General features: G+C 37.8%; 1 protein-coding gene across 3 annotated transcripts in view; it reads right to left on the bottom strand.

Moving 5' to 3' along the window:
• Window positions 1-15,315, bottom strand: part of Neurl4 (neuralized E3 ubiquitin protein ligase 4) — a 508,598-nt gene that overhangs the window by 85,908 nt on the left and 407,375 nt on the right. The gene's annotated exons all lie outside the window — the stretch shown is intronic.

Consider the following 15,315-nt stretch of genomic DNA (forward strand, 5'->3'; position numbering starts at 1 on the left):
CTCATGTGTCATACTTACAATACATTAAATAGTAATAAATTACACAGTAAGCCCAGTGCAATTATCCTGAAGGACAACCACAGTATCTGTTGTTACATGATAGTGTTTTTACTTTGCTGAATCTCTTAAAAAATACTGTTTATCAGTTAAAAAGTGAAAATCCTGTAACTCTAGTAGTCATTAGTACCTCACAGCATCCTCTAATAACCACTGTACTTGCAACTGGGTATATGCCACTTTGCCTCTTGTATTATTGTATTATGAAAATATATCTTATTCTCTACATTAAGTTAAATTTTGTGTGTATAAACTTGACAAAAACACTTTTGGAAAATAAATGTATGTATGCATGTATATGTTCATACACATATATACATACTACAATATCAATCAAATGTGGATCCTGATAACGTACCTTCATCTTCTACTGTCGGCGTGAAACAATTCAATAAGAGGCCTTAGTAACAAAACAGGTTGGGGCTTAACCTCCAAGTGGCAAGGAAAGCCAACATTACATTTTATCACATTGGAAAAGGAAGTGTTATGAAAAGTGAAAACATATATAGAGCAATGGGGGCCATGCAAATCATCTGACAAAACACGAAAAGGTCTAGATGGCAAAAAGGGCTAGTAATCAGGATATGGAAAAGGTCATAACATCTAATGCATAATAAAAAATGAACAGAACTAATAGCTAATAACAGAAACAAGAAAGATTAGTTCCAGTCAAAAATCTCCAGAAGGCTCTCAATGGCTCAAAGAGATGTGGACCCTCTTCTAATAAAGTGGAAGGGGTGCTGTAAATTACCTAAAACAAAACTTTATCAGAGGAATGAAGCACTACGTGTGTCAATCTTAAGAAAGACTTGCCAGAAAAGTTTTTTAGTGGTGGGAGATGATAACTCGATAAAATCTTTCAAGTGAACAATTGTCAACAACTATGCTCATGTCACAAACAATGAAACTAGTAAAAAAAATTCATAAATTACCACACCACAGTTTTTTCATTAACAACTAGTTATACCTCTATCTCAAATGGTTTACAGACAATTTCAAAACAAATACAAAAAAAATTAAATTCACATAATGATTTGATACAGACTAATGACATAGCTACTCTTGTAAGTAATCTATCTATTTATATCTATGATATTTGTTCCCTGTGGTACACCCAACAAGAGGGTGGCCTAGGCAAAAGAGTCTCCACTAATCTCTGTCCTTACATACCCCCATAGCATACCCCATTCCACATATTCTTCCACCATTTCTCCCCTCTAGTACTCTTCCACTACTTTCCCGTCATTTCAGTAACACAGAGTCACACATCTGTTGTCTGTAACATTTAAGAGCACCTTTGAAACTGTAAGGAAAAGGGGTTCAAGAGGACATGAAAATCAACTCTCATTCTAAAACTCACTGACAGTAACACTTCAAACCAATCATAAATCAAGGATTCAAGAAGCTTACACTAATATGTATGCCTAATTTCATCAATACATAAAAGGATTGTAGAGGTAAATATAGATATTACAAACATATATAGAGACATCCAAGCATGACCAATTATACAAGTACCTTAGCTATCTCCGGACCTAAAAAAAAAAGGACAAGAGCAATGAACATGATAAAGGATATGAAGGTATAACTAAAGATAAATACCACTAAGTACTACCCTTTTCTTCACAGCTGCAGACCTGTTAATGAAGGCCCTGTCCCTGACCATAGACAATTCCAGGAAGACTTGGGGTAAGTTATAAACTTTCAGCTAGCTAGGCCTGCCACAACTGAGTACTCTACCCATGGTGATGTTGGCTACCACTTTATCTACCAATTAAAGGAAGAAAATTACCTGGCTGATTTGTATGCCATATCCATTCACCTAGGACAAAACTATGCCAGTAAATTTTCTAACAGTTAGCAAAGCTTATGACTATAGTGTTGATGCCCATTATGATTAAAGATACAACAGGAAGAATACATAACACAAAGATCAGAGGTAGTGAATAATAATAATACTCTAGTGCAAAACTCATCATATGGAGGGTGCTTAACCAAAGATCCAGAAGGGCCAATAGTTATAATCTTCATTGAGACAGAATATAATGCATGGATAAAAAAATAGACATAAAGCAATAAAAATATAGTCTATAAAAAAGGCATGATGAAAGTCCTAGGGAAAGGAATGACTTTATGAAGGCTCTGAATGGAAAACCTTAGGATTATGATATGATGGATATCAGGATGTGGCTAGAAAGTGGATGGAATATTAAATACATGGGGTTTTAAAGATATTATCATCATCATCATCAGTCACAATGAGACATGTCTATGAGGATAACTACATAAAAATTATGTGATACTGTATTTCAAAACATTAATGAGAAGACAGTGCCATGCAAACAACTATAAATGTAATGAAAAACTTAAAATTATGCATTCTGACAGAATTTGCCAAAAATCACTTTTCAAATTTTAGGGAACCTTTTCTCTCTGTAATTTAACTAGATGATGTTAAATAAAAGAACCTAAAGTTCTTGAGGAAAATTCAAGCTATTGTATAAATGTTTTCATGAATGAATGCTTTCTTTTATTCTTTCAGAGTATGTAGAAGTATTTACTGACTGAAAATATAAATGTAACTGGAAAGGACTCCTCAGTGTACATTATCCCAGCTTTCTTCATTACAGCAGTAAAACACTTCAGCAATCAAACATGTAGAAATCCAGACCAAGAACATCAATTCTCCCAAAGAATACATACACTGTCATGAAACACAACTCAAAAAGTACCATAAACCAACCATGACCCAAAAATGGAGAAGTGAAAAAGTACAAAGTAAAACACACCCTGAAAGAACTTTTCACCCATCCTTCACTTCCACTGATATTCAAAATGCCATTGAAAACTTAAGAGAACACCTCTGTTACAGGCCCTGAAAACAGAACTTCAACATTAAAGACTTTGACCCAGCTGCAATCTAAGCACACACAATTAAAGTCCGGGACATCTGGAAAATTGCCAATACAGTGCCTATCCTGAAACCCTTTATGCCACCTGAGTAATCTTACTCTAACCTACTACTACTACTACTACTACTACTACTACTTCTAAAAAAAAAAAAAGACACCCACACAGCCAACTTCAGAATGAGTCATTCAACCAATTTACCACATATGGATTTCACACAGAGTATCCTGGATAGTTTCAACAAATCAAAACCTCCATCCACAACTGTACTAATTGTAACAGATATGAAACTTTTGCCAATGTCCCCCAACACATCCTCACACAAAAGGTATTTGACACCAACCTCCACTACAATGACAAGAGTATTTACCAACTTTATAGCTGGGTGCGAAGTGAGAGTCCTACAAATATGCTTCACCTCTAAAACCCTTAAACTCTAAAATGGGGCATCATGGAGAGCAGTTCTTTTCCAAACCTCTTTAATCTCTACCTAAATGACCTCCTATCACCTCCTGAAGACCAGAGTGAAGTTCAAATCCTCACATAAAGGAGGTGTGACCTTAAGAAAATCCTTATTAAGAACTCTACCCCTGGTAGGAATTTCATCTTGGATCTAGATCATGCTCTTTTGGTCAAGGCATGCCTACAGTCACATAGGAAAGACTGGCTAGATCTAAGGACAGGTATTATGTAGATTTTGTCAACTGCCACAGACCTTTTTTGCAAGCCTCATCTTACGAGATATCCATGAAAGCCAAGGTAGAGGCTACTTTCTTTACATCAGTGGCTCCAGGAACCAGCTCTAGCCATGAAAGGATTCCCAGTGTTTTGATCCAACATAAAATTTTCCTTGCTCACAAAGGCTTACATCTGAACTGTTAAGTGTTTTCCTACATAATTTTCTGTGAGACATGGAAAACCTTTACATGTCTTGATAGCACAAAATTTGATGTTTCAAAGGAGAAATTTTCCAGGACTATTAAAAAATGGGCAAAATTTTCAATTCAACTCGTGCATTTAGCATGATATTTTGTTTTTGGATAATCTAACTATAAATCAATCTACCATCAATAAATAATTTTCCCCAATTCCACAGAGGCAGATAAGGTACATTAAAGTCTTTTACATTACTTGTGCACATCCACAGCCAATGCCCAATATGTTAAGGTCAAACACTGACTTTCATACTTGTAAAAGTGCTTCTTACTTTTTCACTCAGTACACTAAGTTGATTCAATCAGTAAAACCAGTGTCTACCGACCCCAGCCTTATTGACAAAATGTTTCTTTTGATCCCAGATCAAGACCTTAGCATCTTTATCTGGATTATCACTACATTTCTTAATTCTCATACTGCATTTCTCCATTTCTCCCATGGTCTACTTCTAATTCTTGAAACTTCAACTATTACATTGTTGATTTTCTTAACCAACTTTGATATCATTTGCCATACATTCTACATGACTGTATCAATCTAAAAGTCTATTAGCCATGCACCATTCTAAAGATTTCTGCATATCACTTATTCTTCTAAAATCAGTGAAAACCATTACAGTGATGCCAGGCATTGTTAGAGTAAACTCACTAGGAAAGGTTAAACTAAAAGATTGGTAAGAACTACATAATCACAATGATAAAATTCCCATAAAAGTGCTAAAATGAACCAGAAAATAAACACAATACATTATCACATATACAAGTTATACTTTGAAGATAAACTGTAAATCATAGTGGTACCCTGGAATACACAAAACCTTCATAACTCACTGGAAAAACGAAGACATCTCAAGCCTTTGTCTAATTTTCAAGTCATCTTCAGGGGAAATGACATAAAACCATACAAAAGGAGTCATTTAAGAAAACTAAGAAAGCAAAAAGGTTCTTGCCTTATCCACCAATACCAAAGGAATGATGCTGTACACCTAACTCACTGTGCCCAATGAACATATGCAATATTGTTGTAGATTTCAGTTTAGAATGTAATCTATTCGTGTAATATAAATATTTTGTATTTTACAGCTCACGCTAGCACATTTGTGGTACATTTTACCATTCTAATTGTGTAGTTCCTACCTATATTTTACATGATCACTTCATAATAAATTTATCCTAGTAGCATTTGGCACTGCTAAGATGGCGATTATCATTTGAGCAGTTAAACAGAATAAATGCACGTGCCTGATGACAGGGAGAGGGCAGTAACAAATCCACTGCATAAAGTTAAAAGAAATACATGTAACCGCATGAACCATAAAAGAATATGTTTCCTTAACACAGCTGACAAGATGCATGAGAGAACAGTTATTAACTGTGCTAAATATGAAGTATAAAGTGGATTTACAAAGTGAAGAGGGAGTGTAAACGAAAATTTTGCAGTTATACAAGTAAAGAAGAAAGTTTAGGAAAAAGCAGTAAGTCTATGCAGCACTTATGGATTTAGAAAAGGCACATGATAAATTTAGCTGTACAGCTCTCTGGTATGTTTTGATGATATGCTGAACATGGATGACTTTGAATGCTGTTAAAAACTTTCACAATGGAAGTAGTGCACATGTGACAGTGGTGGTGTGAAAGAGCAAAGATTTGAAAAAAATGTGGGGTTGCAGCAAGTCTGTGTGATGTCATCATGGTTATCTAAAGTTTTTATGGAAGGAGCAATAAGTGATATGAGAGTAAGGTAGTTTAATATCAGAGTACATTTCAATCATGGTGAGACTGAGTGGAAGTTGCTACAGATGCTGCAAGCAAATGATGCCGTGCTGCTCAAAAAACCACAAGATAGAATGAAAAGGTAGGGCCATTTCAATGATGTAAGTAGGTGGATACTAAGAGTGAATACATGACTACTTTTTCTATGGTAGAGATCATATAGTATCATATCAACCTGCACGTTGAAGAACTGAAGTTGTATATTAGTTTCAATAACACATAGTGAAGTTCAGTTATGACAGTAAAGAGAAAGCTAGGCTGAGAACCATGTCTTGCAAGGAAGAAAAGTTAAGTGTATTAAAAGCACTAGTGATTTGAAAAAATTCAGTGGTGCATGTGCAAAATGCATGCACAGAATACTTGTCCCATTTCTGATGTATGAATGTGAATCCCAAGCCCTATACAGGTGAGTATTGGTCAAAATAAGAGCATTAAAGAAGAGTAAATTACATAGAAAAACTGGAATTACGAAGATTCATGTGGTAGAGAATGAAGATGCAAAAAGGATATGTAGAGATCATTAAAAGGGCACATAAATGAAAGTCTTTTAGGATGGTATGATCAAGAACAACAAACAGAAGATACATTGGTCCATTACATTTACAGTTCTTCATAAGAGTGCATAAGGAGGAGAGATGGAACATGGAAGGTATGGATAAATGCCACGGATGAGCCAATTAGGGTTAAGGTTATCTGAGTTGCAGCCACTCGATTAATCTATGATCAAAGTGAACGGAAGCACTGTGTCTGAGGAGGTGGTGTGAGTGAAGAAGCTGGTCTTACTTGAAGATTTACTTGGTATGCAAAGTAAGAAATTATGAAGCATGTACACACAGGGGATGTGTATACTATTTGAGAGGCTGTATGTACTTGATCCATCCAGAATACAGAAAATGGGAGTTAATGATGACATATATAGAGATGGGCAAGCAAGACTCAGCTTATACTCAACTCCTGGAGTAAGAATGGGAATATACTTCACATGTCTATCAGAGGAAATCATTCACTCTGCTTCTTGCTGGACAATAAAGGAACAATGTCAGTTCAAAACATTTACTGGAGGGTTCTAACATGGCAAAGAATTGCTTAACCTTTAAACAAAGGTGCCCTGAAAATTTATGGATTCCCATATGAAAAGAATCAGTCATCAATCAATAGGAAATATAAAAGTTAAAAACAAAAACATCATGCAAACTAACCTTATCTGATGCTGTGCAGACATTTAAACTTTGCATGCCAGCTGGGCAGTGCAATGCCCAAGTTATATCAGCTAACCCAAAATCTGTCATTGCCTCAGGCACCCTTACATGAACAAGCTTATTCAACATTTTCAAACATATCACTTATTCCTTCTCTTATATTTCCATAATTTCATGTATATACATTATTCTGTTTCATGTACAGTACTCTCATTCACAGCACAATCAGATGAGTCATCTAAAAGCCTGGCCTGACTTATTCTACAATATTCCTAGGATCAAAATCACATTCAGCACCCACCAAATCACTGTAATTATCATCAGTATCCCTCACATAGTTAGTTACTTAGTGGATCCAGCATGCATGGTTGTGGCAGAGAGTAGCAAGAGCACATGCTTGGGAGAGATGCGGCCAAATCTTCCCCTCTGTGTTATACAGGAAAATGACAGCAGGATTTTTCCTCATGCTAATGATAGTTGCTTGTGACATATTCAAAGTATTTTCAAATATATCACTTATTCCTTAAGTTTTAGTTCCAAAATTTCATGTATATACATTATTCTCAGATTTATACATAGTATTCATTTACAGCAAAATCAACAAAGTCATCTAAATGCTTGGCCTGGCTTGTTCTATAATATTCCAATCACTTCCTCTAAATCGTAATCTAGATCACTTTCTTATGATCAAAATCACTTTTAACATAAATCAAATCAATGTCATTACCATCAGTGCCCCAGATATAGTTAGTAATTTTCTGGATCCAACATGCATGGCACTGGTTGAAAGTAGCAAGAGCACATGCTTAAGAGAGACATGGAAATATCTTCCCCTCTGTGTTATAAAAGTAAATAATAAAAGCACGATTTTTCCTAATGCTAATCATAGTTGCTTGAGACATACGGCATCTACGCCTACCGAAAAAGTGCTCCTTCAAACCTGTACGAGAATGGGAAGGGACAATCTGAAAAAATAAATCTGCAGTTGCTGTGCTGAGCACAAATAACCACAATTGCAAAGGATAAGAGATTAAACTTTATTTCTTGGTTACTTCCAATCTTGTCATTACTACTGGGAAGGTACCTGATTAACAGGGAAGTTTTTCAATTAAAATTTGTACAAATCAAATCTTGAACTGAACTTCTGAGCACTTGGCCAGCTGTCAGACTCAGGAAAAAATGGTAACCTTCAAATCTCAAATTTCCCCCCAAATAATGACATACTCTAATGAAAGAAACAGATGGAGAGAGTCCCCTATGACCTGTCTTATCTAAAAACTACTGAAATAAAGTTTGGCATGCCAGAAGACACCAAGATAGCAAATTATACAAAAAATAAGGGAATCAACTTGGATCATTTTTCAATCTGCGAAGTAAAATCTACATTACAACAGTAAAATGTAACGAAATTAGGAAAATGTTCTACAGCTGCAATCAAATCTATATGATGTCAACGACCACTGAAAATACCAAACTGTTCTACTTTCCTTCAAGTTTAAAAGACAGCAGGTACTGAATATAAGCAAGAAAATTATTGTAATACATAAATTAACAAACTTGAGAATGATTCAGTATCTTCCTTCAGTAATATAAACACCCTGGACAAAATACACACCATTCAAACAGTATGTTCTTCCATACATAAATATCCACTGAAATTACATAGAAACTCTAAAGTTTATAACTCTTCTGATACCAAGATGAATTTAGAAAATAAAACTCAGTACCGCAGAATCAATTCACAAGTCCATATTAATATTACATAGTCTTGAATCATCTGTGCCAAGCTGTATGTTTACCTAATTCATTTATACTGCATTTCTCAACAGCATTCTATTGTGGTATTTTCTTACCTCTGGGGAATTAAACCCATCCATTGGATAACAAAAAGTTTAAAAACCCATTGCCTTATTGGACAAAAGTTTCAGACATGAATCTCGAGGTTTGCTAAATATGTAAAGGTAATAATAATGATCACCTGAGCTGAGTCAACAATCATAGCTATCTATCTATATCTCTGATGCCTGTTCCAGTTGGAGCTCCCTCAAAGGGGTGGCCACAGCAACAGAGTCTCCATAACCTAAGAACTCCAGTGCCACTTCTTAGCCTTTAGTGCCTCACCCTTAATAGGCCACCAGCAGAGGGCAAGTCTAGCGCACTGTTTGCAGAAGCTCCTACCTAAAGTTCGTAATGACTACTATCTAAAGCTCCGACCTAATACTTCTAACTAATGTTTCTACCAAATGCTCCTGACTAAGTGTAATTAAAAAAATTCATTAAAAGCAGCCTGAGCTGACCTTGAGGGGGTATGAACAATGAGGCCATTTCCTTGTTGCTGGTGCTACCTTACTAAAACAGAAAAAGGCATGTAAAACAATATCATACTTGCTTGCCACTTCACATGTTAGCAAGGCAGCATCATGAACAGATGAAAATAAAGGCCTCATTTGCTCACAGCCATTCTCTAGATGTCATGTAATCCATCAAAACCAAAGCCCCCTGTACATGACCTGGCCCTGCAGACCTTTCCATGATTCACCCAACTGCTTCATGTAACCCAAGTCATTCCAACAAAAGCTCATCACCTCCAGCATACCACTATGCTCCAATTCACTCTATCCAATGTATGCCTCTCAACCTCCCGCATATTCAGGCGGCAAGCACTAAAATCCTTTTCTCTCCCTCTTTCCATCTCCATTTTGGTCTCCTCACTTCTCCATGTCCCCTACAATTTTGAAACATACATCCTCTTTGTTGACCTCTCCTCACCTATTCTCTCCATATGTCCAAATCATTTTAGCATAACCTCTTCAGCTCTCTCAACTTCTTACTACTAAAACTCTCTGTTACCCTTTTATTACTTACTTAATCAAACCACCTCACACCACATCCTATCCTTAAACATTTCATTTCTAACATGTCCACCCTCCTGGCATATTCTCATATATAGCCCTATGTCTCACATCCTTACAACACTGGGATATAATATACCTTCAAACATACCATTTTCATCCCCCCCCCCCAATAATAACCTTATCTTTTCATGCAATCCTGATTGCTCCTAAAGCCTTCATCACTTCACTACCCTTACAACTTAATTCCACTTCCATGGTTCTATTCGCTGCCATGTCAACTAGCATGCATCTAAAATGCTCCACTTCCTCCACATCTTCTCCATTCAAACTCACCCCACAACAAACCTGTCCCTGTGCAATGCTAAGCTTAATATCTTAAGTCACATTTGCTCTCAATCTCCTCCTTTCAAGCACACTCCAAACTCAGACACCATCTTTTGCAGTTTCTCATTTGAGTCTGCTATCAGTGCTCTGTCATCAGGAAACAATGATTAATTCAATTCCCAGGTCCCAATCACTCCAAACAGACTGCACACTCACCCCTATCTCTAAGATCCTTGCAGCAACCTACTTCACCACTCCATCCATTAACAAATTAAACAACCATGGTGACATCATGCAGCCTTGCTACAGACATACCTTCACCTGGATCCACTTGCACACAGGCCTTACATTCCAGATAAAAACTTCTCTGCTCCTACAATCTTTCCTTCCACATCATACATCCATAAGACCTTCCATAAGGCAACTCTATCAACCCTATCATATGCTTTCTTCTGATCCATAAATGCTGCATACAAATCCTTCTATTTCTCTAAGTATTTCTAAAACACATTCTTTAAGGCAAATACCTAAATCACACATCTTCCACCACCCCTGACACCACACTCTTCCTCCCCAATCTGATGCACTGTATATGCCTTCACCTTCTCAATCACAACACTCTCATACAAATTACCAGGTACACTCAACAAACTTACACCTTTGCAGTTCAAACACTCATCTATGTTCCCCTTTTCTTTATACAATGGCACTACATATGCATTCTGCCAATCCTCAGGCACCTCACCATGACTCATACACATACTAAAAATCCTGACTAATAAATCAAAAATGCAGTCACCCCTTTTTTTTTTAAGAAATTCAAGTGCAATACCATCCACTCCAGCTGCTTTGTCACATTCTACCTTACAAAAGACTTTCACTATGTCTTCTCTCTTCACCAAGCCACATTCCATGACAATATATCTATGTACCTTATTTTTACTTGTCCACCACTTCCCACAACTGCAAGGTAGCATTAAGAATGGACAAAGAAAGGCAACATTTGCTCACATCCATTCTCTAGCTGTCATGTGCAATGCAAAGAAACCACAGGCACTTATCCACAACCAGGCCCCATAGACCTTTCTATGGTTTTCTCCAGCTGCTTCACATGTCCTGGTTCAGTCCAATGATAGCATGTTGTTGCCCGTATACAACATCATTCCAGTTCATGCTATCCCTTGTGTGCCTTTCACCCTTCTGCATGTTCAGGCCCCAACCACTGATGATATTTTTCACTCCATCCTTCCATTTCCAATATGGTGTCACCCTTCTCCTTTCCCCCTCCACTTCAGACACATACATCCTCTTTGTAAACCTCTTCTCAATCATTCTCTTCCTATGTCTAAACTTTCAGCATACCCTCTTTAGCTATCTCAAACACATTCTTTTTATTGCTACACTTCTCTCTCACCCTTTTATTACTTGATCATAACACAACATCCTCAAACATTTAATTTCCAAAACATCAATCATCCTCCATACATCCTCATCTACAGCCCATGCCTCGCATCTAGACATCATCACTGGGACTACTATTCTTATAATCATACCCATTTTCACCCTCCGATATAATGACCCCCTATTTCTATGCATTCCTCAATGCTCAAGAACCTTTGTCCCCTCACCCACTCTATGATTCACTTCCATTTCCATGGTTCCATAACTGCTATATACAACTGCCTCCACTTCCATCCACGACAGTTAGTGTTGCAGTCCTCTCTTTCCATGAGGTGTGAACTCTGGGGCTGCTGACATGCTACTCTGAAGTTTCCACTTCGAGCTAGTTCCATCACATTGAGGTCATTACTAGTATCTGAACCTTTTTACTATGTGTGGTGTTAACTTCAGTTTCAATAATGAACTTGAAAGTATGTACTAACTTGTTAGTTCAAAGGCAAACATAGATAGACAGAGGTGTTCTCTGAGCTCAGGCCATGAGACCATGCTACTCATCCTTTGACACCATTCATAGACTGAATGTGGTATTGGTGTTAACTCGGCCCAAGTAACTGAATGTGGTATTGGTGTTAACTCGGCCCAAGTAAAAAATAATAAAAATTCATGAATGGAAGTGGCTTTTATCTACTGAAATTTCTTGATGCCCATTCCCTTTGCAAACTCCCTCAAGGGGGTAGCCATGGCAAGTCTCCATAACTGGTGAACTCCAGTGCTACTTCTTAGCCCTTTAGTGCCTTACCCATAACAGGCCACTGGCAGAAGGTAACTTCAGTGCACTTTTCAGAGGTTCCTTCCTGAGGTTGCTACTAACTACTACCTAATGTTCCAACCTACCACCTCTACCTAATCGACAAACCTAAATGTTTCTTCCAAATACTTCTAGCTAACATTCATACCTACTAATTCCATCTATTTCTCCAAACATTTTGCCAAAAGACTGGGCTAGCAAACAGCACTCACCTCAGGAAAAGCTAGAGTTACAAAGAATGAATTGTATGAGTTAAGTGTTGTCAAGTGTTGCTTGTGCTAAGGAGAGATTGTATGTTTGTGGACAGAATGCCAGCAATCTACTTGTGGGTGAGGCAAAAAGAAAATACAGCTACCTGTAGAGGAGTGCAACTTGACAACATCTGAAGTGATGGCTCACTATGCAACCACTACTAACCTTCCTGATAGCCAGGCGCGCAGTACAAGAAATATACCTGCCTGGTCAGTGGCTGCCTACCAACGACTACTTACCAATACCCATTACTTGGTAGTGACTTAACTGCCAGAGGTGGAATTATCATGGGTGGGGTTGGTGGAAAGGTGGACAGAATGCCAGCAATCCATGTGTGGGTGAGCAAAAATCAAAGACTGCTACCTGGGTCAGGGGAATGTAACGTGACAACCATTTAAGTGCAGTCTCACTATGCAGCCATCACTAACCCTCCTGATACCCAGTGGGTAGTACTAGTAATATACCTCTCTTGTTGGTGGCTGCCTACCAACTACTACCTACTAATACCCATTACTTGATAATGATTTAACTGTCAAAACTGGAATCACCATGGGTCGGGGTGGTGGAAGGGAAAATGATGCGTGAGGGTAGAGGAAAGTGAAGCATGCTGTGTCTGGTCTGCCCCTGATAACTCTAGTAAGAAGTGGAATGAAGACATTTGTAAACAAATTGTGTTAAGATAATATTTGTGGTGAGGTTATATAGTAACCTTCGTGCAGGATATCATTTCTTAATAGCACTTCATTGGTTTCTTCCTATCTGTTACCTTGCACACCATCCCAATTTTCAGCACTGTGGCTTAATTGTTCAAATGCAATATTTAAAAGAATATCTTTATGCTGGGTGGTCCTATTTATGACTCACTGTAACATGTAATTAATGTATATACAAAAGAATACTTTTTTTTTTTTTTTTTGCTTTGTCGCTGTCTCCCGCGTTTGCGAGGTAGCGCAAGGAAACAGACGAAAGAAATGGCCCAACCCACCCCCATACACATGTATGTACATACGTCCACACACGCAAATATACATACCTACACAGCTTTCCATGGTTTACCCCAGACGCTTCACATGCCCTGATTCAATCCACTGACAGCACGTCAACCCCAGTATACCACATCAATCCAATTCACTCTATTCCTTGCCCTCCTTTCACCCTCCTGCATGTTAAGGCCTCGATCACACAAAATCTTTTTCACTCCATCTTTCCACCTCCAATTTGGTCTCCCACTTCTCCTCGTTCCCTCCACCTCCGACACATATATCCTCTTGGTCAATCTTTCCTCACTCATTCTCTCCATGTGCCCAAACCGTTTCAAAACACCCTCTTCTGCTCTCTCAACCACACTCTTTTTATTTCCACACATCTCTCTTACCCTTACGTTACTTACTCGATCAAACAACCTCACACCACACATTGTCCTCAAACATCTCATTTCCAGCACATCCATCCTCCTGCGCACAACTCTATCCATAGCCCACGCCTCGCAACCATACAACATTGTTGGAACCACTATTCCTTCAAACATACCCATTTTTGCTTTTCTTTTCCTTTTATCTCGGAAAAGAATACTTATTTAACATACAATCCATATAACAACACAGAACAATAATTTTTTGCAGTTTTTAAGTTAAAAATATTTAAGTATGTATGACTACACCCAGTATAAAAGAGTGTTCACACATGGTTATACACTTCTAGTGGATTCTATACACATTACACAAACTCCAATGGTTTCCTGCAATTTTGAACATGTGATGAGGATGCAACAAGTAAAGAGCATAGCATAAGACGAAAAGAAAAACAAGGACAATGGTAGGCTTTTTCATGGAATGTGGTGTGAGTGAGGCAGGAGTAAGGTTCTGTGTAGACAGTCATCACTGCAGGATTGGTCACACATAAGTTTGAATCATCATGAGTGATTCACACAGATATCGATCTCGGCCTTAGTCAATAAGATCACAAAGGACCGTGATCTTTTGGACATGTCCTACTCTGTGATTAACATCATACTCAGCATTTTTGCTGTCCTACATATTTCTATATCTGCTTTATAAAATACAGCATTGTTTGTAGGTTTCAACTATCAGCGTAGATCTCTTTCATCCATCATTACTCTGCCCCAGTAATCTCCCACTTCCTACCTGAATTTATAGACAAATATCTTATAAATTCAGGTATACTGAGAAAAAGGCCAGAAATGAACTGTATAAATGACAGCAATAATGGGGATACTAGAAGGCTAATGTGCAGCAGTGGGGAGTTGGTGATAGCTGAAAAAACTGCTTAGCAGAATTACATTTTCTTGTCAGGTTAAACTACTTATTTTTTTTTCAGAAAAACCAATCATGGGTAAATCAGGCCTCCTGTTGTCTGTCTTTCTCATGTAAACATTCCAAGTCACTATAGAATACTTCGAAGTATTGAAATGATGCTCCTTGGGTTCACACCTCATGGAAAGAGAGGACTGACAACAGTGACTGTCCCATTTGGAAGTGGAGGTGGCTGTCCTCTCCTAAGTATATGAAACACTTCACCTCTTCCAAATTTTTTCCATTCAAGCTCACACTCATGAATACCTGTCCCTATGCCCTACTAAACATAATAATCTTGTTTTTCTTCACACTTACTCTCAACTTCCTACTTTCTTACACTCTCCCAAACTCAGACACCAACTTTGGCAGTTTCTCGCTTAATTCTGCCACCAGTGCTGTGTCATCAGCAAACAAAAAGTGACTCACTTCCCAGGCTCCATCATCACCTATGACTACATACTTGCCCCATTCTAAATGACCTTTGCA

This window comes from Panulirus ornatus, chromosome 58 (assembly GCF_036320965.1).
Source record: "Panulirus ornatus isolate Po-2019 chromosome 58, ASM3632096v1, whole genome shotgun sequence".
In the NCBI taxonomy this organism is placed as follows: domain Eukaryota; kingdom Metazoa; phylum Arthropoda; class Malacostraca; order Decapoda; family Palinuridae; genus Panulirus; species Panulirus ornatus.